This window comes from Ambystoma mexicanum, chromosome 8 (genome assembly GCF_040938575.1).
Source record: "Ambystoma mexicanum isolate Mex_15411 chromosome 8, UKY_AmexF1_1, whole genome shotgun sequence".
Taxonomy (NCBI): Eukaryota; Metazoa; Chordata; class Amphibia; order Caudata; family Ambystomatidae; genus Ambystoma; species Ambystoma mexicanum.
The window spans coordinates 382,103,152-382,130,773 of NC_090929.1; positions in this window are offsets into that span (position 1 = coordinate 382,103,152).

Consider the following 27,622-nt stretch of genomic DNA (forward strand, 5'->3'; position numbering starts at 1 on the left):
CAGTTGTGACTATTCCACGTCAAATCTTCGAGAAAAGGTATCCACTAAGAAAACCTGATCAAATGTATTCCTGAAAAGATGACAGTCTCTTGGAGGAGATCCCCAAAGCAATATGAAAATGAGAGAAGGAGAAGTTAGTGACATCACACGAAACAAGCGTGACGCACTAAGAAGACTGGCTGAAGAAGAGAATGTATGGGCCTTATAGAAACTGATGACGAAGTAAAGAATCGAGTCAACTTTCATATGCGAGACAAAGATTTCACATGTGAAGAGACTGTAGAAAATGTAAGCCGTTTAATAACTGTACAGATGCAGTAACACAAGTAGACGAAGTGATCATAGAAGCTATCTATACGTAGTGAATAGACTGCAAGTGGAGCCGCCATTATATACAAGCTGGACATCGGTGTCACACATTTAGTAAGTTCAACCCATGAAGAGAAAAGCTGAAAGCTGTGTCGGAGAAGAGAATGAGCTGGGAGCATGGAAGAATCGAGAAGGTCTGTCTGGCCAGGTGTCAAGGGGGGAAGCTGCCAAAGACTGGTTATCTATCCTTGAAGAACAGTGAACGTGTGATGCTGAATCATTCCGTGTTAAGGTGCAAAGAAAGAACACCATGAGTGTCAAGTTTATTCATTTAATACAATTAAATGCTGCAAAATGGCCCGAATTGCGGTCTCCTGTCACGTGAGCCAAGGATGGAAATAGAAGTTGGGCATGCAGTCTGGAACTATGATAAGCGTGTTCCCGCCCTCCCTTATATTCTCAGAGACGAGAATACATTGCAAGGCCAAATTCAAAGACAATCTTCATTGCAGAAGGCATGGGTGATGAGAGATGTTGGTCTAATTGGGTTGGGAGGCAAAGTCATGTCCACCTCCTGACACCTGGGGTACGAGCTTACATGCTGCTAGTGAGCTGAATGTCCCAGAAGGGCACGAGCGCGCCAACCAATTGTAGAGGGCCATATAATGAAGGGCCTTATGGTTTGCAAGCCAATGGTATACCGTGTTTCTAATAACTGATGACGATGACTTGCCTTGACTGTAGAGACCCAATCACAACCTGACCCAAGTATACTTCGATGTTCCCCTTGAGCCAGCCACAACCCCCCCCCATAGGTTTTCGCTTATTTGCCACATAGTAGGATGTCGCGTATGAGTTTTTACTATAAAGGTATCATTGTTAATGAAATGCTTCGAGAGATAATGCTGTGCGATTTCCGTTGTAACTCTCTGTTTTAGACAATTGATAATAAAACAGTGAACAAACTTTGCCATCTTCCTGAGTTGGTTTGATTGTTTGGTGTAAAGAGTTCTCTGCATCTACTGCATGACGCGCTACCCGCCAAGGGCCCTGAGCTCATACCACTCACCATCTGCCTTGTAGTCCGGCAATATGGCAGTCACAAAGTGACATGCATTCCTGACAACAGCTGATAAAACCAAATGTCCAGCAACCAGGGTTTGCTTTTAAGCATGGGTAGTGCTGATCTTAACTTAAATGATATGATTGTGTGCTCCCAGAGCCTATTTGCAAGTCAAAGTCTAAATATAAGCCATGTCTGGTTTTGAGATGGTGGCTGTACCACTCACCTTAGCTCTGCGGGGGCACCTGGAAGCCTCTTCCGTGTGGTCTGTGTCAGGACCCTCCGGTGGAACTGAACCCCTGGGCGTGATCCTAAAAGGGATACACAATACTGCGTTAATGAGAGTGGTGGATAGGACTCCTCCCTCCACCCTGTACCCGCCTCCCCCTTGGTTCCCAACTTTTGTGGTCGCAGCTCACCTGATGTATTGGGAAGAGAAGCTCTCCATCCTACTATTTCTTGAGCAGGGGCGCAATAGGTGTAGAGTCAGTTACGTCACTGACTGTGGTGGTCTATATCCAGCCCAAGCCTGCTGCGGCTTGGATCAGTGTTGTTTCGCCTTTCGGTGCAGATAATTGTCTGTAAAGGGTGGTTTTAAAGTTCAGTTCAGATGTGCTCACTGTGCTGTATGCACTTGTGTCCTTTTGCCATGTAAGAGTTCTGAGCAGTTTTTGCTTAGGGGCACACAGCGTCCTGGCTGTGCCCTGTTCCTTCTATGCTTGGCACTCTGTAGAGTGTCTTGATGCAGGGCGCTGCCCCTTTGCTGCGTGGTGCTCTGTTGTGTATCATCTAGCAGCTGCCAGCGTTGAAGGCGCTATGCTGGTGCTTTCTGAAGCGCCACTTTTCTCCAAGCACAATACTGTCTTCACCTTCTTCAACTGCTGCATTATTGGTATGCTCGATGTTAATACTGTTCATAATGCTGCTACCTTGCGCGGTAATTCCACTTACTAACTGTTGTCTTGTTTCTTTTCTCTTTCCAGCAGGAGCGGCAATGGAGTCGAAAATCTGAGATGCCAAGAAGCGTTGCTGCCAAGAATTCACATAAGGATAACCAGGTGAGTGCTGCCGAGGATCGGGTGATCAGGTCCGTAACTGTCTAACAGCTGTTTCTTCTTTCAGGTCCGGAGAGCAGGAGCAAGGCCGGTAAGCGTCACGCTGCAGTGGCAGAATGACGTGAAGCAGGGAACCCTTACCTGGGTGTGGCTTAAATAGCCAACCACACCCAGCCACACCCAATGACTAAGCATGCCCAGCTCCACCCAAAAGGCAGAGCCAGCCACACTCAAAGGCAGTCCTGCAGCATTTTAAGTGCTGCATGGTTTATTCTGTCTCCGTGTTGGAGGAATAAGTGGTGGCAGGGCATAGTCACCTCATGAATAAGAAACGTGGTGCTAGGCACGCCAAGCTTGAGCCCAACTCTTTTTGTTCTTTCTCAAGCTGGTCCAAGAACCCCAGTGGTGCCTTGGAAACCCCGGGCTGTGTGCATATGTGCCTGCTACTACACTAGGGTAGGTGCAAGGGACAAGGCCAGTATTGGTAGGCCAGTGATCGTGACTGTGGCCTCTGGGAATCTACACTTATGCTGGCCAAAACAAATGGGTGTGATAGTACTGCCAGCTTGATTACTAATGACTCATTCACTGACAAGACCTTTTGTGTGTCTGCATCTGGGAACTGAGTTTCAGATCAAAATAATTTGGGCCTGTGGAGAATTGCCATCTTATGTGGGCGATTCCTTCTCTGAAGGGGCAATCTGCTAACCAGAGCCCCCTTTTTCACAACTCCATGCCAAAAGCATAGTGCACTTGTGTCTTGCTGCATCAGTAGCCTGATCCGTAGCACTCGCTCTGCTTGTGTCGCAGAGCAGGTTCAAAGGTCACAAGATGCCCACCCGACAGCGGCAGCAAAGGGGCAATGTTTAAGATATGCCCCTTGTACCCAAACTACAATGATTATGAGTACCCCATGCTGGTGACAGGGTAATAGCTAAGAATAAGCTATGCCTGAGTTTGTGCATAGTGCATGGCGATACTTGTGATCATGGCCGCCAAATCCCAATTGGTATTGCACGTGTCCGCTCCTGTGAGTCAGCTCTGCTCTGATATGGAATGTATATTCGGGTCAGTTTGGCCGATGGCAGGACAGAAACCCAGAGGACCCAGCCTCCCTTTGGATTCTCTGTCATGGCCACTGGGCAAGAACCACTAGTGCCATCATCTGCACATTTGGCACGTGTTATTTCCTTCCCTGCAGGTTCCCCACGTGCATCCAGGTCGGGCGTGGCCATAGGGAAACATTGGGCTGCACGTGCAGCATCCCCTGGGAGTTGCAAGGTGGGGCCAAGGGGGCGTGGCGGGGACCAGGCTATTTAAGCCTGCCCCGCCCGCAGGCAAGCACTTCGCATTAGTCTGCTTAAGCAGCGTAACGCTCACGCCGCCTGAAGCATCCTACCTGATTCCAGCAATACTATCGCTTGAAGCGCAGCTTACCTGACTCCAGCAACATCATCTCCAGCACGCATCTTACCTGATTCCAGCAATACCATCGCCGGAAGAGCAGCTTACCTGACTCCCGCAATCCCATCGCCTGCAGCGCATCTTACCTGATTCCAGCAGTCATCACAGTCGAGGCGCATCCTCACCTGTTCTGGGCGTCTAAGCTCCGCGGGAGCCCATCTCGCCCCCAGCAGCCTTGCGGATACATCCATCCAGCAACCGCCGTCAGATATTTCAGATAGCTGCCTCTCGTCAGACTTCGCCAGGCCATTCCAGCAGGAGAAAAGGGCAAACAAGGATAGAAACACATAAAGACTTAACGCTAAGGTTGCGCGCAACTTATTCTTAGCGCTTGACCTTAGAACCCAACTTGCCTTCTACTGGGGACCTCGTAAACTCCTCTGGCCTCCATTTGGACTCGCTCCCAACACCGGGACTCCGCTGGGCCCTTCATCACCTACTGGGGAGAAGGAAAGACATTACAAGGGTTACGGACAATAATCACGGAAGAAAGACATTGCAAAAGGATACAGACAATAATCATTGTTAAACACTTATCTTCGAAGTGGATCAGCCACAGCCAGTCTGGGCTGCCACGCACACGGACCAGTGAAGAAACTAGGTCCATTAAAGACACCCCTGCATTGAGAAGCCGGACAGAGAGCTCATCCTCATAAATAAGCAGGTGAGACCATATGGGTAGACGCATGCTCACCTCATTCTGGGAAGAAGGGTTCGAGGGAAATCATAGTCCAACCACAGCATTCTCACTGCCTCTCATATTCTCTCAGGGACAGAGTCTGCAACCAGAGCAGTCCACGCTACATGAGCTGGGGAAGAAGTCTGATCCAGGGTAGCCAAGTCCAGGGAGGGCTGCAACCGTGCCCCAACGCCCCCGCAGAGACCAGGTGAGCGTAACATTCTCCTTGGGAGGGCCTTTAACCTCCGCCCGAAGAGATGGCTGCCCAGCAGGTAGATATCCTGGGCCCAGCTATCAAAGGAGCACACCCATTTAGGAGGAGTAGCCGCACACCACAGTGCTGCATATCCGAAGATCTTTGTTGTCAATAGAAGGGAGGGGGCGGTAGTAGGCTAGGCAGGAGTGCTGTGAAGCCTTCCATCATCTTGTTTCTCACTGTCTCTCTTTGCCTTTCCTGTCTCCTCCACTTCCTCTGGAGCAAAGCACTCAACGGGGCAAAGTTCACATTAGCCAGGAGCCAATATTGGTTCCCTAAAGCAGACTAGTTTTAGACCAATCAACTGATGACTTTGGCCCTTAAAAGATAGATTATTGCACCCTTTCAGCAGAATTGTCACGGTTCCTCAAGGATCCTTTAAGGCAGAAGAGATGTTCTGAACGTTCTCACCTGGACTTCCTTTGGGACAGTTGCACTGTCCAAAGCCCTCTGCTGAAGGTAAAGAAGGAGCCATCCAAGACAGAAGGACTATCTGTCCCCTAAACAATCCCAGGGAACATGAGGAGCGCCCATTGCTGTGGACCAGCACCAAACATTCTGCAGCAGACCTTCTGTGCCAGAAGAGCAGACCCTGAACTGGTATATCCTGGCCTTGAGTCCTTTGCAAAGGCCTCACAGCAGCGATAGGGCCAGATGTGCTGAAGCTCCCTGTTCTACCGCACCAAACCCGTCCCTCTGTCGTCCCTGCATCCTGAAATTAGGGAAAGCACTGGTGTTGCTGTGTGCATTCCTCCAAACAGCTGAACTATTGCACTGCATCTAAAACAGCCAGACACTGTATTGTGTCCTATCAAAGCATGTCATCTGCTAGGCCCAAAGCCTATGCTCGATGCTGGATCCTGAATCGAATCTCTGGAGGGACACTCACTGAAGCTAACCGGGGGTTACAACCACGGCTCGGCCCAGCTAGCCCGAGAACCACTGCCTCATTGAATGCACATCGACACACTCCTGATCACCACTTCAATGACAGTCGCCCACCAACTCGAACCGCTGCAACATCACTTGCCGGCCTCTCCCAGTGAAAAGCCTGACTCGATCTGGCCAACTGTGAAGCATTCTTGGGACTGCATCATTAAACCGCTGCTGTTTGACCACTCAGGGCACCCGCATTCGACCCTACTCAACGCCCGCTTGCTGCCAGGACTTCCACAATCCTATGTGCCTGACTGAGCCTTAACAATTTGCATCTTCGTTCAAACCTGGGTCTGATGTGTCAGCAAACCAAGAACTGAATCCAGGTACTGCGACACTGAACTTACCCCACGGTTCTCTGGGATCCTAGAGATTGGTTAGGTCACGATCACTCCTGTTTTCAACTCAATATCCTTTTTATGGTAATACCTTAACTCCCACCCCTGGAACTATTCTCGGAGTGCTGCTTTCTCCAGTCTGATACATCTTATCTGCTCTTCCCTTTGGGTTGGGCTTTTGTATAGTAATCATTTTTGGTTCTACTTGTATATTGTGTGTTGTATTAAAGTGTTTATATTTATGGACCCTTGAATGGCCATTTATTTTGGACTGTGATACTGTGTTCTTTGGCTCTCTACTGGTTCACCTTCACACTCCTCTTGGGAGTATAGTCTTCACTCAGAATGTTGCCACAAAAGGTGAAGGAGGTATATCTCTTGTTTGACCCTGTTTTACCTTTAAGATTATGCTATGTTTTGGTTTGTAGAGGTGTGAGGACTGAGTGGGCTATTTTATCCCTACTCATCGTTGTTCCCCTGCGAGGCAGAATCCAGTTCGTCACAGGGCCCAGCACAGCAAACACCCCCTATTGATCTCCTTGGGCAGGTGTGTCCCCTCCTCCAAAAGACAGGACATCTGCCAGGAGGTTAGCTGGGAACCAATGCTTTTAAGGCAGGTCCTGGAAGAGCACATGAGTGCACCCACCTGGATAGTAATTACCAGAGACTCTTTTATGTGGGCAGAAAGAGAAGAACAGTAGAGCAGCCATGAGAGGACTTTGCAGCAGGAAGTGGTTGCTCCATTTTAGGATTTTCTATGACACCCAAACTCCCTCTTCCCATTTCCTGAAGACACAGCACACTGGATATGGCATCATAAGGCACTGGACTCTGAAACCGCAGCCAGGAATGATTCCCTTCCAGAAGGTTGGAATGGAAACAATCCACTATAGAAGATTGCCTATTTAAGAGGGATGACAAGTGAAGATGAAGGATTTCACTTGGAGCTTGGGTTACAGTCTCTCTTCAAAAGGTCCTCTTCAATAGAGGCAAAGACAAGATTTCTGTCGTGAATCTCCCCCATCTCACGTGAGGATGTGCAGTCAAAATATCGAGAAAAAAAATGTCGAAAGACAAAGTCGAAAAAAAACATTGAAAAAAAAAAGATGAATAATTTCTTTTTTTATTTATATTTATTTTTTGGCTCTAGTATGTAAAAAAAAAAAAAGGTAAAAACAAAATAAAAAGGGGAGCTTGGGGGGAAACCCCCATTTCGAATAAAAAAATGTATTAAAAAAAATGCGACTTTTTTTTAACCTTTTTTTCGATATTTTGACTTTCGACCTTTTGTTTTTCGATGTTTTGACTATGAACCTCACCTGAGATCGCCTCTTGCAGGGATCCGCGGGAAGATTCTTCTTGTGGGCGGATCGGGTTTTGTACAGGCCAGCACAAGTCTCTTCCGACTCCAGCGTGCGTTCAGCGTTCCAGGATACTCGCGGGTTCAGGATGCCCAGGAAGGAAGAAGCGGTCGCAAGGATACGTGGATTCCAGGAACAGGGTGGAAAGGAGAGGGTGGAAGGAGTGGAAATAAGGGTCCAGGAATTTGGATAACAGAAGGGTTCGCCAAGCTGCGAAATACACGTCTAGTCACTACCTGTTGATAGCGTTGAGAGGCGCAGGGCCGCGGGGGCGTGGCATATGTATGGGACGTACTACGTCCGCCGTGAAGGCTGGTGCGAGGCGTGTCACGTGATACGGCCATGTTGGGAGAAACAATGAATGCAAGCCCCGCCGCGATAAGGGCCAGGAAGTCCAGAAGGGGTGCGTTCTGTGGGTCATGACAGCATGCCTCCTCCGAAAACCTGTTCCACCAGGGTTGCCCGGGTGTCTGAGATGATATCTTCGGAGCAGTCGGGGGGTGTTCAGGTTAGAAAGTAGTTCCCAGGTTCTTTCACTAGGAGGATATACTTTCCACTCAACAAGGTATTGAAGTTGACCCCATTTGTACCTGGAATCGCATATTCTAGATACTTCATATTCCAGTTGGTCGTCCACAACCATGGGACTGGGTCTGCAGGATTTCCGGCAGGATCGGATGCAGGGTTTCAATATAGAAGTGTGAACAACTGGGTGAATTTTCCTCCAGGAGTCTGGTAGCTTGAGCCGGAATGAGACTGGGTTGATGACTTCTTTTATGGAAAATGGCCCATAGTACTGGGGGGCCAATTTGTTTGGTCGTAAATGTCGTGGTAGTAGTTTCGAGGACAACCAGACTTGATCACTGACTGAATAAGAAGGACCTGGTCTTCTCTTGGAATCCGCATAACGCTTAGTGTGTGTTTGGGCCTTTTCTAAATGTTCTTTGGCTTCCTTGTGTATGGTGATGAGAGTTTCGATCCAGGAGTCAACGGTAGGTACTGGTGTAGGATGTGGAAGAAGAGAAGGTAAAACTGACGGGTGGAATCCTTGACTGCAATAGAAGGGGCTGGTCTTGACTGCTGAGTGATCGGAATTGTTGTAGGCGAATTCAGCCACAGGTATAAGTAGCGACCAATCATCCTGTACCTTGGTGGCGAAACAACAAAGGTATTGTTCTAGGGTCTGATTTACACGTTCCGTAGCTCCATTAGTTTGTGGGTGATAACCAGATGAAAGAGCACGTTGGATTCCTAGAATGCGACAGAGATGTTTCCAGAATTGTGAGACGTATTGAGGTCCTCGGTCTGATATGATTTTGGAAGGAAGTCCATGAAGGCGGAAAATGTGTTCCAGGAAGATTCCAGCGAGTTCTGATGAGGATGGTAGTTTGTACAGAGGTGTCAAATGAGCCATGTGAGTGAACAAGTCAATAGTGACCGTGATAGTCGTGTATCCCCTGGAAGGTGGTAATTCCACAATGAAGTCTGTAGCGATGAATTCCCATGGCCTTGTCGGTATTGTAGGTTGCAGTAGCCGACCCGCCGGACTCTTGTTATCGTGTTTGTTTTGACTGCAGATAGAGCAGGCTCGGATGTACAGTTGTACGTCAGTCTTCATTCTAGGCCAGCAAAATTGTATTTGTATAAGACGGAGAGTGTTGGTGATGCCACAATGTCCGGAATGGAGGGTATCGTGGCAGAGGATTATTATCCTTTGTTGTAGTTTCTGTGTGGGAATGACTAGAGCGTTATCTCTGAACAAATATCCATCCTTGGTTCTCAGATTCCATGGATTCTTCCAGAAATATCCTTCCAGAGCTCAGAGGGTTGGGTTTGCATCCGGACTTCTTCCAAAAGACTAACTGCTTGAGCTACAAAAATCGTGGGGTGAAACATCTTGGGATAGGCCCGATCTTCAATAGTTTCGTAATCAGGACGTCGAGATAAGGCATCAGGAATTATGTTTTGTGATCCAGGAACATGACTGATGTGGAACTAGTACTGGGCAAAGAAGAAGGCCCAACTGGCCTGACGACTGTTCCTACACTCCAAGGATTGTAGAACTTGAAGGTTTCGATGGTCCGTGCAAACCCGGACTGGATGTCTAGCTCCCAGGAATAGATGTCGCCATTCTGTGAAGGCTTGTCGGATGGCTAACAGTTCCTTTTCCAAGACGGAATAATGTGTCTCACTGGGAGTCAGGGTTCGTGAAAGGTAAGCAATGGGGTGTTCCAACTTGTCCTTAAATTCTTGCTTCAAGACTGCTCCTATGGCGTAGTTAGAGGCCTTCGTCTCCACTAGGAATGGCCGATTAATGTTGGGTTGGGCTAGGATGGGGGCTTGAGTAAACTCTGTCTTTAGGCGTTGGAATGCCTTGTCTTGAGGTGCAGACCAGAGAAAGGGAGTGTCTTTCTTCAAGAGAGCAATGATCGGTTGAACAATCTCAGAAAAGGTGGGTATGAACTTTCGATAGAAATTAGCAAGCCCCAGGAAGGATTGAACTTGTTTCACGGAAGTGGGAGCCGGCCAAGATACTATGGCCTTTACCTTCAAATGATCCATACCAATTCCTTCTGGACTAAGGACAAATCCTAGATAATGAACAGAAGTAACGTGAAACAGGCATTTCTCAGGTTTGGCTAGGAGTCTGTGTTCACGTAGTCGTTGTAAGACTGCCTTTACATTCTCTTCATGCTTTAAAAGGTCCTTGGAGTAAATCAAGATATCGTCCAGGTAGACGATGACGAAGAGAAGCAGCATTTCAGAGAACACCCTATCCATGAATCGTTGAAAGACTGCAGGGGCATTAGCAAGTCCAAAGGGCATGACCAGATATTCGAAGTGTCCAAAAGGTGTTCTAAAGGCTGTTTACCATTCGTCTCCTTCCTTGATACGAATCAGATAATAGGCACCCCTGAGATCCAGTTTCGTGAAGATTACAGCACCTCTCACCGCTTCCAGGATATCCGAGATCAAAGGTAAGGGGTAGTGGTCCTTGAGGGTGCATTGATTTAACCCACGATAATCGAGGCACGGTCTAAGTTCCTTGGTGTCCTTCTTGGGAACAAAGAACAGCGAGGCTCCAGCTGGGGATTTCGATGGTTTTATGGTGTCATTTTCAAGGTTGGTATCCAAGTATTCTTTGAGGGCCTTTTTTCAGGTTTGGATAGGATAAACATCCTCCCAAAGGGAATCACTGCTGAAGGCTCTGTGTCTATGGTGCAGTCTTCAGGTCTGTGAGAGGGTAGAGCCTGAACTATGGCAGTTGAAAACACATCAGCATAACTTTGATAGGCCTTTGGGACCTGAATGATATTGGAAACCATGAGTGCCTCTTGTTGATCTGCTGGATTACTTTCAGACGATATCGAGGAGGGATCCGGGGATAAACAATGAGACAGACAATACTCTGAACCAAGAAACAAGGATCCTGCTGTCCAATTGATGTATGGATTGTATTTCTGCAACCAGGGCATGCCTAGTACCATGGGGTAGTGGGCTGATTTGATAATATCAAACTTGATCAATTCCTGGTGATGGTTTATTGAAAGTTGTATTTCCTTGGTCTGCAAAGATATGGGTCCTGAACTGAGGGGTCTTCCATCAATTGCCTCCACAGGTTGCATTACACCCTGGGCTTCATATGGAATGTGGTGCTTAAAGAACCAATCTTGATCAATGAATACTCCCATAGCCCCACAATCCACCAAGGCCAGGATGGGGTAGGTCTCCTTCTTTGATAACGATAAGAAGGCTTGTAGAACCACTAGGATGTTCTGTCCAGGAGAGTTCAAGGATGGAATAGATATGGAGCAAACATCTCTCTCCCAACAGCTCGCTCCATCTAGGATCGGGAGCTGGCGTTTCCCAAACGCCGTGGAGGGGCTAGAGGACATTCTCTAACCAGGTGTTTATCCGAGGCACAATACATGCACAAGCCTGTGTGGATCCTTCTCATCCTTTCTCGTGGGGAAATGGGTCCACGGAAGGCTCATATTTGCATGGGTTCCGGGTCAGTGTCAGGGGTTGGAACAGGATCAGTTTTTACTGAAGTCTCAAGAGAACTTTTCTGGAAGGGCATCTTGGTCTTTTTTCTCTCTTCCTTTCTTTCCTGGATACGAAAGTCTATCTGCATGGCTAAATCCATAAGAGCCTGGAATGAGCTAGGACGAGCCAATCTGGCTAATTCGTCTTTTATATCCTCGTTTAGGCCCCTACGGAAGAGAGTAAAACTTGCTTTTGAAGACCAATCTGCTTCCTTGGCCAATTGTTTGAATCTTGTGACATACGTTAGCATGTCCTGGGATCCTTGCCGAAAGTCAAGTAGGCGTTCCTGGGCACCATAAACCTGTTCTGGGCGGTCGAACATGGTTTTGAGAGCCTGTATGAATCCGTCAATCATCTAGGAGGGCATCTCCAGAATTGACTAAGGGAGTAGCCCAAGTCAATGCATTTCCTGCGAAGTGTGAGATTATAAAGCCCACCTTTGCCCTGGAAGTTGAAAAATAATAGGGCTTAAAGGTAAAATGCACCAAACAGGAGTCCAGGAATCCACGAAGGGATTTTGCAGACCCTTCATACTTGTCTACGACACCACCCAGTAACACTGTTTTGTAGCGGAATTGCGAGACAAAACAAGTTGCTTTAATGCGCATTCTCCGCTTTTAAGTTCTGCACCTTGGTTGTTAGTTCTTGCATGCCACGCATGAGATCCTGGACGGCCTTTTCCATATCGGTTTCAATATCGGTCGTTTGGCGTCACAAACTGTCGTGAATCTCCCCCACGTCTAGTCTAACCTCATATCGCTTCTTGCAGGGATCCACAGGAAGATTCTTCTTGCGGGCGGATCGGGTTTTGTACAGGCCGGCACAAGTCTCTTCCTACTCAAGTGTGCGTTCAGCGTTCCAGGATACTCGTGGGTTCAGGACGTCCAGGAAGGAAGAAGCGGTCGCAGGCATACATGGATTCCAGGAACAGGGTGGAAAGGAGAGGGTGGAAGGAGTGGGAATAAGGGTCCAGGAACTTGGATAACAGAAGGGTTCGCCAAGCTGCGAAGTACACTTCTAGTCACTACCTGTTGATAGCGTTGAGACTCGCGGGCCGTGGGGGCGTGGCATATTTATGGGATGTACTACGTCCGCCGTGAAGGCTGGTGCTTGGAGTGTCACATGATATGGCCATGTTGGGAGAAACAATGAATGCAAGCCCCGCCGTGATAAGGACCAGGAAGTCCAGAAGGGGCACGTTCTGTGGGTCATGACAATTTCAAGAAAAGGGAAAGCCTTTTCCCTCAACCATCCCAGAGGAACATTTGGGGTGATCTGATGGCTGGACAGCGACTACTGAAAACGGAGACCTCTAGTACCCATGAACCTACTCACTGGAGGTGACGGACCCTGCACATGCCTTCCAGAAACCTTCCTGTCTGGGAAGTGCAGAAGAAGTGCCCACCTTGCCCCCGGTAATCCTGGTGGGGTCCCCAAGCAACCAGAAATCTGAAAACAATTCTGGGCACTGTTTCCCCTCTTTGGTCCATTTCCAAGCCGGCTAGGCTGCTTGACATGCCTTTTGAGCCTTAACGTGCAAGCGGAGCTATTTTGTACTACACTCGCCACTTTTTGATCCATTGTTGAGCCTACTAGCCGCTGACTAAACCCATCGCCTCCCTCCGCCCAAGCCATTTCCAAAGTGATCACCACTCTGAACTGCATTGCATTGTTGGAGCTCTTCAAGGTGGCTCAACCAATTTGAGACACTCACTTGACCTTTTACCTGCCTGTTATTCCCATTTGAGCCAATCACCACTACATGACCACACTGCATCCCTAGATTGTGTTGAGTCGACTCAACTGACTTGATGCCCACAATCCACTGGGAACAAATGACACAAAATGTCTTGACACTGACTTTACCCTGTGCAAAGTGCCTTGAAACCTTGTTCCATGCAGTTGAACTCCCAGAACAAGCATTCAAGGTATTTGAAATGGTTATGTCCCCAAGACCTGTCTAAAAGAACTCTATGACTATTTGGGTGCCGCTATCTACTGTAATGAATCCAATGGTCTCATTACTGCCTTTCCGGCAGTGACCTCCACTCATGTGGCAAGGGGATGGCACCCGCTACCTGACCCGGCCCCTGGGGCGGCTACATGAGGGAGGATCACATGGGGAAGACTATCTCTGTGTAGGAGTGGTGATGTCTGTGTATGAGACATGGTATCCCCATTTCCCCTTACAGGATGAATCTCCCATTTTTTACATTCTATTGGCCTATTCCCCTGCCTCCCTCAAAGGAGGGTGCTGAATCTCTCTCATTCCGATCTACAGACCAACTTTCGCGCTGTTTACGGAAGTGCTGTTGGAAAGTGCTGTCTAGCTGTCCCCAGACTCCAGGCTCATCACGCTGTGAAATTCAAGGACTATTCTTGTCATTATTATTGCTGGCTCTGCCCCTTTTCCCAGAGTTCCATATCTACTGGGGGCGCATGCTTTTTGCATGCGCGTTGTTTGCGGAAGTGCTGTCTAGCTGTCCCCAGACTCTTGGCTCTTCACGCTGTGAAATTCAAGGACTATTCTTAGTATGGACTGCAAACAAGCCTCTAGATAGAAGTACTATTAAGGAAATAACAACATATGCTCTAATATACCTAGTTTATCCTTATTTTCAGTCATGATCATTGTTGGCTCCGCCCCTTTCCCAGAGTTCCATATCTACTGGGGGCACATGCTTTTTACGAGCGTGCTGTTTGCGGAAGTGCTGTTGGAAAGTGCTGTCTAGTTGTCCCCAGACTCTTGGCTCATCACGCTGTGGAATTCAAGGACTTTTCTTGGTATGGACTGCAAGCAAGCCTCTAAATAGAAGTACTATTAAGGACATAACATATGCTCTAATATACCTTGTTTATACTTGTTTTCAGTCATTATCATTGCTGGCTCCACCCCTTTCCCAGAATTCCATATCTACTGGGTGGCGTGCAGTTTTTGCGCGCATGCTGTTTCCGGAAGTGCTGTTGGAAAGTGCTGTCTTGTTGGCTGGTGCAGGGAGCAGAAGCGTGAGTCTATTTCAATATTTCTTAAAAACATCCAAACCTGTGAGCTGTTTGGCTTGGATAACATTTGTTAAATCCGTTTTACTCAGTTGGTTTCGCTTCTGGTGCATGACGAGAGTCTACACACTTGTTTCTAACATGCCACCAGTCAAAGAAATCCACAATCTCATCTCTGAAGCTCATATCACTCCCAAAATGACCTTGTGTACGATTAATTTGGTAAACAGTGGTAATTTCAATCAAAGAGCAAGATCGATTTCTTTCACTTCAGATATACGAAAAAGTACTTTGCCCCCGAGGTTAAATCGGGGGCGGTTTTGAAAATATCTTATAAAACCCCTAATGTAATCCCGAACACTGTTGAAGTAGCGGTCGTCAATAACACAACTACCATAATCACAGACACACCCACGGATTCACTTGTGCAGGGGGTCTCCTATTAATTTCACCTTTCCAGGAGCCCGCCTCACGGTTTGCATCTGATACTGCACAGAAACAATCTCTGTTGACACCGATTCTGCTGCCCATCTCGCAGACATCAGCAATTGAGACACAAATTGAATGTCCTCCCCCAGTGAGGGTGGCAACTCACTCTAATCAAATACCTTGCTGTCAGTCGAGTGAAACATTTACTCAATTGGATCTCGAAGCTCTTTGTGGCCCGGGGAGACATATACTGTGTGATTCCTCAAAAGAACCGCCGATAAGAGATTTATCGCAATCGCCAGCTATGTTTTCCCCTGCGGCTCAAAATTTGTCAATCTTTTCTATCTCATTTACCGAACCTACTCCGAGAAGCAAGACAATTTCGCCAGTGAAACTAACAAATGCAGAAATGAGTTCCCAGAATGTAAGTCTCGAAACATCATTAAGGACAATTAATACTGCATTCTTTTCTATTGTAAAATTGTACGAAACACTGGATAATAGGCTAAATGTCCAGTCTGTTTTATTGCAACAGCTTGTAAATAAACAGACTAGCGACAGTTGTCATGAACCATCGGACGTGACTCTTCTGGACTTCCTGGTCCCTGACCCAGAGAGGCTTGCACTCAGCAGTACTCCCAACATGGCTGTCGAACGCGGAACGCTGTTTACCAGTTTCCGTGCCGTGCGCACTACGTTCTATAAAGCGGACACGCCCCTACAGCCCTGCGCGTCTCAACGCTACCGCTTGCCGTGGCTAGACGTGTGCTCCGTAGTTCACTTTTGCTAAATCCTTTGATTCCTGGTTCCCGGTCCCCCTAAATTCCTCCTCCTTCATTCCTCCCCTTTTTTGTCCTCTATTGCATCCCGGATCTCCGTGCACTCGTTCCCAGAGTGCGCTCTTCGCCGTTTCCTTGACCTTTCCCGGACATCTGAACGTTCCCAGGAGACGGGACTCTGAACACACGGTGGAACCCGAGGACCTACGCACAGGTTTATACAAGACCCGAACTGTGCGAAAGAAGACTCCACCGAAGAACTCCAACAAACAACATAGACAGGTGAGAAGGGGGGAAATCTGTGACAGATTGAGACGCCAACAAACTGATACAGATACGGACATGGAGGCAGCAGTTCAAGATCTCATGCGCGGCATGCAAGAGTTAACCACAGAAGTTCAGAATCTCAAAGCTGAGAATGCTGCATTAAAACAACTTGTCCTGTCACGTGATTCTGCGACCAGGGAAAGTGTATTGCTGGGCGAAGTAGTGGATAAATATGATGGCTCATCAAAGTACCTTTGTGGCTTTCTTGATTTGTGTTTAGTGCACTTTACCTTTAAGCCCTACTACTTTTCCACCCACAGAGTAAAGGTGGGCTTCATGATTTCGCATCTTTCCGGGAATGCATTAACCTGGGCTACGCCTTTGGTTAATTCTGGAGATGCCCTCCTGGATGATTATGATGGGTTCGTATGGGCTCTAAAGACCATGTTTGACCGCCCAGAACAGGTTTACAGTGCCCAAGAACGTCTATTGGATTTCCAACAAGGGTCCCATGATATGCTTACCTATGTAACACGCTTTAAGCAACTGGCCAAGGAAGCAGATTGGTTCTCGGAGGCCTGCTTTACCCTATTTCAGAGAGGACTAAATGAAGAGATAAAAGACGAGCTAGCCAGGGTAGCTTGCCCAGGTTCCTTCCAGGCTCTTATGGACCTCTCTTTACAAACAGACTTTCGTATCCAGGAAAGGAAGGTGGAAAAGAAGAAGCCAAAAATGCCTTACCAAAAGACCTCTGTAGAATCTTCCTCTAAACCCGAGCCCACTCCTGCCCCAACCACAGACCCAGAACCCATGCAACTGGGGGCCTTCCGCAGACCTATATCCCCGCAAGAAAGATTGCGACAGAGTCACACCGGGCTGTCTATGGACTGGGCCTCAGATAAACATCTTGTGAGAGAATGTCCTTTGGCCCCTCCACGGCGTTTGGGAAACGCCAGCTCCTGATCCTAGAAGGAGCACAGCTTCGGGAGAGAGATGTTTGCTCCACATCTATTCCATCCTTTAACTCTCCTGGACAAAACAACCTTGTGATCTTGCAGGCCTTTCTATTGCCATCCAAGAAAGAAACCTACCCCATTCTGGCATTAGTGGATTGTGGAGCCATGGGGATTTTTATAGATCAGGATTGGGTCACTACCCATATGTATAATACAATAAAGAGTAAGATAACACGTCTTGTTTTACTTACATCCAACCCCCTTTACACAGGAACTCTATAAGGTTTTCCGGCATCACTAGTCCTGACAAAATGGACCGTCTGCTATGATTGATTAAAAAAAGTGTATAACAAATTTTTATTCAAATAATTCGAACTGAATTTAAACATAAAACACTACCCTCACCTAACACAGTGTACTAAACACTAAAAAACAGTTACTAAAACATGAAATACAAAGTTCACTTATTTGCATGACACAAAAGATATCCCATAACATAACACAAAAAAAATCTCAATGTGTCTCTAAAACAACAACCATCCCAACATGTTTCTGTTCTTCACTGCCCAGTTCGGGCAAACATTCTTCAGGGGAATTTTTTTAAAAAAAGCATCCACTAATCTCTTCAACACCGTGCTGAAAGGGTAGATTCAAACTTCTATACAGGCAAAGGAAGGAAAGAACCTCCGAGCCTGTAAGAGTAAAAGGAAAAACTAATGAGTTCCAAAAAGAGGGAAAGGAAGTACTACAAAATGTAGAAAAAGAACATGGCATAAAGGTTATGCCACACTCACACGGGTCCCAACAGGGCACCCACAAATTTACCTTTAAATGGTGAAACTTCAAAGCGCGTCACAGGATGACAAATTCGCTAGTTTCTCGCCAAATGAGAGACCACTACTTCACAAAAGCGTCATAGTCCGCTAAAGTATCGCCACACCTAAATGAGACAGAACCAATACACAGAGACCACATGCTCTGTTATATCCAGAAAGGGGCTTCAAAATGCAATTACACATGAAAACAGGGCTCCAAATATCATAAAATAAATTACCTTCACAGATGTAGGGATCAAGACTGTAACAAGCAAAGCAGCAATCAACGTGTTTGCAAAGGAGAAATCCACACAGTCAAGCCGTAAAGTATCAATCTGGAAAACAATGGATGCATGGCAATGAACACCATATGTCTGGCATCACCCTTCAACATGTACCAATGGGAGTGCTTTTATTTCACCCTCGTGATTAAGACTAAGTGCCCGTACAATATATAGAATGCAGAAAAAACTTCCATGCTGTCCATCCTACACAACGTGGGAAACCCATGGCAAAAGATAACCAAACTACCCCACGCGTACAGGAAGGGAATGTACCGGCAGTGGGAAAATTATCACACACAGAACCACAATGCTAATGACTCACCTGTACACTCAGAGGGATTAAATCACTCTAATGGCAGCTTCCAAACGCACACAGCCAACACTGAATTCAGTGAAACCAAAAACTGCTGCACACTAACAGTACGTCTATGGTCGTGCGGCAACACAAAGAAAGGACTACACTACTCAGTGTAGGAAGGAAAGTACATCAAAAGGAAGGGCCATGTTGGAACGGACCCGGCAACATAGAAAAAGGACTACACTACTCAGTGTTGGAAAAAAAGTCCATCAAAGGGAAGGGCCATATTGGAACGGACCTGAAGCCTACTGGTGTAGAACAGATTAGTGGACACCACGAGCACTAAACAGGTGTTTTTTAAAAACAATGATATGCTGGCACCAACACAATATGGTATATGCATCTCACACTGTCAAAAATCATACTTGGCTGACCAAATGCCAATCAATGCTTTCGTTGAGACCTAGCACATTACTCTGTAATTTAAAAATAATTTTTTGCTCTACATTCAATAATTTTCGATCCGTTTCAATTTTGGTATGTCCATGCACCTTTTTCAAAATCAGCCATGTGAAATCATTAAAACCATGTTTCTTTTCAATAAAGTGTTTGACAAGGGGAGCAGTAATCACCTGGTTTTTGAGACAGCTGCGATGTTCCACCATTCGAACTTTACATTGCCTATTCGTTTTTCCCACATAATGTAGGCCACACGGGCAAGTGATTAAATATACAACATTGGCTGTGTTACAATTTGTCATTTCACTGAAGACCCACTTTACATCAGGTAGAATTTGCAATACTCTAGTTTCTTTTGTTTGTCCACACATGCTGCAATTCCCACATGGAAAATGTCCTTTCACTTCAGGCATACCCCACAGTCTAGTTTGTCTAACCTGTGGAGTTCGCATTTCTGTCACATCATTTCTGATTAGAATATTCCGTAGATTCTGACTTTTTCTAAACGCCACTAAAGGAGGCAACACTTCTTTACCACAATAGACTTTCTTCCAAGTTTTCATCACAATAGTTTTGATTTTATAGGACAAATTCGAAAAAGTGTTAACAAAAACAGTGCCAATCTTTTTAGTAGTCTTGTTACTTTTCTCCAGCAATGCCTCGCGATTGTTATTGTAGGCTCTTTTTGAAGCATTTCTTATTACTCTAGACGGATAACCCTTGGCCAACAGTTTGTTGGTCAATACATCCGCACTTTGAGCAAAATCATCTTTTAGACTACTGTTACGCTTCAGCCTCAAAAATTGTCCGAATGGCAAATTATTCTTTAAATGTTTGGCATGATGGCTGTTGAAGTGTAATAAAGAGTTCCTATCAGTGGTCTTATTGTAGGGCTTCACTTTCAAAAAACCATTGTGATGAAAAATGGTAATGTCTAAAAAATGGGTCTCCAAATCACATATAGACCCAGTAAATTTCAAAAACCGGTTTTGTTGGTTGAGCCATGTCACAAAACTATCAGCCTCTTCTCTTGAGCCATCCCATACAATCAGTATATCATCTATATACCTTAGCCACTTCCTCAAATGATGGATAAGGGGGTTGGTGGCTGGGTATATCACTGCTTTTTCAAAATACTCGACGTAGAGATTAGCTAAATTAGGAGCCATGGCAGCACCCATAGCAGTACCCTCAATCTGTTGAAAAAAAGTACCTTGAAATTGAAAAAAGTTTTGGGTCAAGGCAAACTCCGTACACCACAAAATAAATGCATTGCTCACAGGATGACCATCCTCTCTATTCATCAACACTTCTTCAACCACCTCTAGTGTGGCTCTTTGGGGTATCACAGTGTACAAAGATTGAATATCCAAGCCTATCAGTAGAGAATGGCCCGGAATAAACTCTATGCTTTCTATTTTGTTAATAGCATCAGTGGTGTCTCTCAAATAACTTTTCATTTTCAAAACAGATGGTCTTAGATAAAAGTCTGCAAATTTGGACAAGGGTTCCAAAATTGAATTAACACCAGATACTATGGGTCTGCCAGGGGGATCAACAAGTCTCTTATGTACTTTGGGCAAGATGTAAAAAACAGGTACCCTTCCGTGATCCCTAATTAGAAATTCACATTCCTGCTTACTGATCATTTCAGCGTCAAACGCTGAAGTCTCCTTTTCTTTGATAATATTCATAAGTTTAGCAGAGGGGTCATTAGCAAGTCTCAAATAGCTCACATTATCTGATAGTAGTCTTTCACATTCTCTTACATAATCACTACGATTCATCAACACAATAGCTCCTCCCTTATCCGCTTGTCTGATAATCAAGTTGTTATCTTTTGCTAACTTTAGTGCCGATGCTTTTTGTAGCCTACTAAAGTTAGAGTTGCAAGACTTTTCACTGGATTCTAACTTGAGAACCTCTGCCAAAACCTGTCTTTCAAAGACAATGGATTCGGCGGTATGGGAATGACTAGGAGCACAGAACGTAGATGCATTACGCAACCCACTGAAATTGTTACTGACATATCCTTCATGTTCACTGAAGTATTCGTTCAGACGTACTTTGCGCATAAACGCAAAAAACTCTGTTCTAAATTCAAAAGGATCATGTGATTTAGTAATGACAAAGCTCAGACCCTTATTAAGGATACTTTCCTCTTCCGAGGAGAGGACATGAGAAGACAAATTTATCACCATTGATTCCTTGTACGACTCCTTGTCCTGACCTGGTTGTCCCAGTCTCCCCGATTCGGGCCTTGTCCTAAAAAAGGCATCCTTTGTCTTTGTCTATTGCCTCCTCTGGGACCCTTTCCTCTTCCTCTACTCACACTTGCCTGTGCTCCAGGATCATTATCTCCTGTCATGCTTTCTTCACTCGAACTGTAGGAAGTATCTCGAAAGTGTACCCGTCTATTATTTCTCGGAGTTTGAGATGTATTGCCAAATTTGTAACCCTCTGTAACAAATGGAAAAGATTTCTCGTGAGAGAAATTGGTAAGATCTTTCTTCAATCTTTTTACCCTTTCTAAAGTGGTATCATTTTTAAAGTCAACTAGTCCTTTTAAATGTTGTTCAAGTTTTACTTTGAAAGAGTCTAAATCAAGCTCTTTTTTAATTTCTTCTTCAAGTTTAGTAATGTCTATTTCTATTTGTTTAGAAACCTCTGTCGCAGTATCAATAATAAGAACTAGCCAATCTCTCCCACACTTATTAGATATATAACTCCATTTCAATTTAAACTCCTTGTTGTCTAAAAATAGACGTGGCTCATTTCTTACTATGAGGCCTTGAGGAAGGGCCTGGTTCTTCAAGTACTCAAGCATAATAGCTCCATGTAGTTGAGTACGTATAAGGCGTTTCCTTAATTGGACTGATTCGTCCCATTGGTCGTTGTTATTAACATTAATCTCATGTTCACCTGTCCCTGCTAGAACAGAAAGTGAGTCTAGCAGTTTCTTAATGTGATCCTCACTGTACGCCAAACACTTGTCTGCGGCCGTCGCCATAATGTGGTTCTGGATACTGTACTGAATTGTCTCAGTGTCGTACAATACTTTTATATTAACAACCTACGAGACCACCAGGAGCCTCTATATGTAGTATGTTCAAATAGGTATAAACAGTCCCTATATTCAGTACAGTATCCAGAACCACATTAAGCAGGGACAGGTGAAAATGAGATTAATGTTAATAACAACGACCAATGGGACGAATCAGTCCAATTAAGGAAACGCCTTATACGTACTCAACTACATGGAGCTATTATGCTTGAGTACTTGAACAACCAGGCCCTTCCTCAAGGCCTCATAGTAAGAAATGAGCCACGTCTATTTTTAGACAACAAGGAGTTTAAATTGAAATGGAGTTATATATCTAATAAGTGTGGGAGAGATTGGCTAGTTCTTATTATTGATACTGCGACAGAGGTTTCTAAACAAATAGAAATGGACATTACTAAACTTGAAGAAGAAATTAAAAAAGAGCTTGATTTAGACTCTTTCAAAGTAAAACTTGAACAACATTTAAAAGGACTAGTTGACTTTAAAAATGATACCACTTTAGAAAGGGTAAAAAGATTGAAGAAAGATCTTACCAATTTCTCTCACGAGAAATCTTTTCCATTTGTTACAGAGGGTTACAAATTTGGCAATACATCTCAAACTCTGAGAAATAATAGACGGGTACACTTTCGAGATACTTCCTACAGTTAGAGTGAAGAAAGCATGACAGGAGATAATGATCCTGGAGCACAGGCAAGTGTGAGTAGAGGAAGAGGAAAGGGTCCCAGAGGGGGCAATAGACAAAGACAAAGGATGCCTTTTTTAGGACAAGGCCCGAATCGGGGAGACTGGGACAACCAGGTCAGGACAAGGAGTCGTACAAGGAATCAATGGTGATAAATTTGTCTTCTCATGTCCTCTCCTCGGAAGAGGAAAGTATCCTTAATAAGGGTCTGAGCTTTGTCATTACTAAATCACATGATCCTTTTGAATTTAGAACAGAGTTTTTTGCGTTTATGCGCAAAGTACGTCTGAACGAATACGTCAGTGAACATGAAGGATATGTCAGTAACAATTTCAGTGGGTTGCGTAATGCATCTACGTTCTGTGCTCCTAGTCATTCCCATACCGCCGAATCCATTGTCTTTGAAAGACAGGTTTTGGCAGAGGTTCTCAAGTTAGAATCCAGTGAAAAGTCTCGCAACTCTAACTTTAGTAGGCTACAAAAAGCATCGGCACTAAAGTTAGCAAAAGATAACAACTTGATTATCAGACAAGCGGATAAGGGAGGAGCTATTGTGTTGATGAATCGTAGTGATTATGTAAGAGAATGTGAAAGACTACTATCAGATAATGTGAGCTATTTGAGACTTGCTAATGACCCCTCTGCTAAACTTATGAATATTATCAAAGAAAAGGTGACTTCAGCGTTTGACGCTGAAATGATCAGTAAGCAGGAATGTGAATTTCTAATTAGGGATCACGGAAGGGTACCTGTTTTTTACATCTTGCCCAAAGTACATAAGAGACTTGTTGATCCCCCTGGCAGACCCATAGTATCTGGTGTTAATTCAATTTTGGAACCCTTGTCCAAATTTGCAGACTTTTATCTAAGACCATCTGTTTTGAAAATGAAAAGTTATTTGAGAGACACCACTGATGCTATTAACAAAATAGAAAGCATAGAGTTTATTCCGGGCCATTCTCTACTGATAGGCTTGGATATTCAATCTTTGTACACTGTGATACCCCAAAGAGCCACACTAGAGGTGGTTGAAGAAGTGTTGATGAATAGAGAGGATGGTCATCCTGTGAGCAATGCATTTATTTTGTGGTGTACGGAGTTTGCCTTGACCCAAAACTTTTTTCAATTTCAAGGTACTTTTTTTCAACAGATTGAGGGTACTGCTATGGGTGCTGCCATGGCTCCTAATTTAGCTAATCTCTACGTCGAGTATTTTGAAAAAGCAGTGATATACCCAGCCACCAACCCCTTTATCCATCATTTGAGGAAGTGGCTGAGGTATATAGATGATATACTGATTGTATGGGATGGCTCAAGAGAAGAGGCTGATAGTTTTGTGACATGGCTCAACCAACAAAACCGGTTTTTGAAATTTACTGGGTCTATATGTGATTTGTAGACCCATTTTTTAGACATTACCATTTTTCATCACAATGGTTTTTTGAAAGTGAAGCCCTACAATAAGACCACTGATAGGAACTCTTTATTACACTTCAACAGCCATCATGCCAAACATTTAAAGAATAATTTGCCATTCGGACAATTTTTGAGGCTGAAGCGTAACAGTAGTCTAAAAGATGATTTTGCTCAAAGTGCGGATGCATTGACCAACAAACTGTTGGCCAAGGGTTATCCGTCTAGAGTAATAAGAAATGCTTCAAAAAGAGCCTACAATAACAATCGCGAGGCATTGCTGGAGAAAAGTAACAAGACTACTAAAAAGATTGGCACTGTTTTTGTTAACACTTTTTCGAATTTGTCCTATAAAATCAAAACTATTGTGATGAAAACTTGGAAGAAAGTCTATTGTGGTAAAGAAGTGTTGCCTCCTTTAGTGGCGTTTAGAAAAAGTCAGAATCTACGGAATATTCTAATCAGAAATGATGTGACAGAAATGCGAACTCCACAGGTTAGACAAACTAGACTGTGGGGTATGCCTGAAGTGAAAGGACATTTTCCATGTGGGAATTGCAGCATGTGTGGACAAACAAAAGAAACTAGAGTATTGCAAATTCTACCTGATGTAAAGTGGGTCTTCAGTGAAATGACAAATTGTAACACAGCCAATGTTGTATATTTAATCACTTGCCCGTGTGGCCTACATTATGTGGGAAAAACAAATAGGCAATGTAAAGTTCGAATGGTGGAACATCGCAGCTGTCTCAAAAACCAGGTGATTACTGCTCCCCTTGTCAAACACTTTATTGAAAAGAAACATGGTTTTAATGATTTCACATGGCTGATTTTGAAAAAGGTGCATGGACATACCAAAATTGAAACGGATCGAAAATTATTGAATGTAGAGCAAAAAAATATTTTTAAATTACAGAGTAATGTGCTAGGTCTCAACGAAAGCATTGATTGGCATTTGGTCAGCCAAGTATGATTTTTGACAGTGTGAGATGCATATACCATATTGTGTTGGTGCCAGCATATCATTGTTTTTAAAAAACACCTGTTTAGTGCTCGTGGTGTCCACTAATCTGTTCTACACCAGTAGGCTTCAGGTCCGTTCCAATATGGCCCTTCCCTTTGATGGACTTTTTTTCCAACACTGAGTAGTGTAGTCCTTTTTCTATGTTGCCGGGTCCGTTCCAACATGGCCCTTCCTTTTGATGTACTTTCCTTCCTACACTGAGTAGTGTAGTCCTTTCTTTGTGTTGCCGCACGACCATAGACGTACTGTTAGTGTGCAGCAGTTTTTGGTTTCACTGAATTCAGTGTTGGCTGTGTGCGTTTGGAAGCTGCCATTAGAGTGATTTAATCCCTCTGAGTGTACAGGTGAGTCATTAGCATTGTGGTTCTGTGTGTGATAATTTTCCCACTGCCGGTACATTCCCTTCCTGTACGCGTGGGGTAGTTTGGTTATCTTTTGCCATGGGTTTCCCACGTTGTGTAGGATGGACAGCATGGAAGTTTTTTCTGCATTCTATATATTGTACGGGCACTTAGTCTTAATCACGAGGGTGAAATAAAAGCACTCCCATCGGTACATGTTGAAGGGTGATGCCAGACATATGGTGTTCATTGCCATGCATCCATTGTTTTCCAGATTGATACTTTATGGCTTGACTGTGTGGATTTCTCCTTTGCAAACACGTTGATTGCTGCTTTGCTTGTTACAGTCTTGATCCCTACATCTGTGAAGGTAATTTATTTTATGATATTTGGAGCCCTGTTTTCATGTGTAATTGCATTTTGAAGCCCCTTTCTGGATATAACAGAGCATGTGGTCTCTGTGTATTGGTTCTGTCTCATTTAGGTGTGGCGATACTTTAGCGGACTATGACGCTTTTGTGAAGTAGTGGTCTCTCATTTGGCGAGAAACCAGCGAATTTGTCATCCTGTGACGCGCTTTGACGTTTCACCATTTAAAGGTAAATTTGTGGGTGCCCTGTTGGGACCCGTGTGAGTGTGGCATAACCTTTATGCCATGTTCTTTTTCTACATTTTGTAGTACTTCCTTTCCCTCTTTTTGGAACTCATTAGTTTTTCCTTTTACTCTTACACGCTCGGAGGTTCTTTCCTTCCTTTGCCTGTATAGAAGTTGGAATCTACCCTTTCAGCACGGTGTTGAAGAGATTAGTGGATGCTTTTTTAAAAAAAATTCCCCTGAAGAATGTTTGCCCGAACTGGGCAGTGAAGAACAGAAACATGTTGGGATGGTTGTTGTTTTAGAGACACATTGAGATTTTTTTTGTGTTATGTTATGGGATATCTTTTGTGTCATGCAAATAAGTGAACTTTGTATTTCATGTTTTAGTAACTGTTTTTTAGTGTTTAGTACACTGTGTTAGGTGAGGGTAGTGTTTTATGTTTAAATTCAGTTCGAATTATTTGAATAAAAATTTGTTATACACTTTTTTTAATCAATCATAGCAGACGGTCCATTTTGTCAGGACTAGTGATGCCGGAAAACCTTATAGAGTTCCTGTGTAAAGGGGGTTGGATGTAAGTAAAACAAGACGTGTTATCTTACTCTTTATTGTATTATACATATTGATATCCCTGTCAGTAGAGTAGGATGTTACTATAGGGACTGTTTATACCTATTTGAACATACTACTTGGGTCACTACCAGCCCCTTTTTTCTGCAGCCAAGGATTCCACCCTTCAGTTCTACCATCCATTCTCCCACATCCCACACCAGTTCCTACAGTCGACTCCTGGATAGAAACCCTCATCAACGTACACAAGGAAGCCAAAGAACACCTCGAAAGGGCCCGAACTAACACCAAGCGCTATGCGGTCTCCAAAAGAAGACCAGGACCTTCCTATGCAGTGGGTGATAAGGTCTGGCTATCCTCGAAACTACTGCCACGACACTTACGACCTAATAAATTGGCTCCTCGGTACTATGGCCCCTTTTCCATAAAGGAAATCATTAACCCAGTGGCCTTCCAACTCAAACTACCAGACTCCTGAAAGAGGATCCACCCAGTGTTTCACACGTCTCTAATGAAACCACACATCCAGACCTCTCGGTCTGCTCCAAGATCTACCCCTGTGATTGTTGATGACCAGCTAGAATACGAAGTCCCCAGAATATGTGACTCCAGGTACAGACGTGGTCAGCTACAGTATCTGGTTGAGTGGAAAGCATACCCACCCAGTGAACGCACCTGGGAGCCAGTCTCAAACCCAAATGCCCCCACACTACTAAGGTACAAGGTATAAGGTACCATCTTATACACCCGGGCAAACCCGGAGGAACAGGCCTTCGGAAGAGGCATGCTGTCATGAACCATCGGACGCGCCCCTTCTGGACTTCCTGGTCCCTGACCCATAGAGGCTTGCACTCAGCAGTACTCCCAACATGGCCACGGAACGCTGATTACCAGTTTCTGCGCCGTACGCACTACGTTCTATAAAGCGGACACGCCCCCGCGGCCCTGCGCGTCTCGACGCTACCGCTTGCCGTGGCTAGACGTGTGCTCCGTAGTTCGCTTTTGCTAAATCCTTTGATTCCTGGTTCCCAGTGCCCCTAAATTCCTCCTCCTTCATTCCTCCCCTTTTTTGTCCTCTATTGCATCCCGGATCTCCGTGCACTCGTTCCCCGAGTGCGCTCTTTGCCGTCT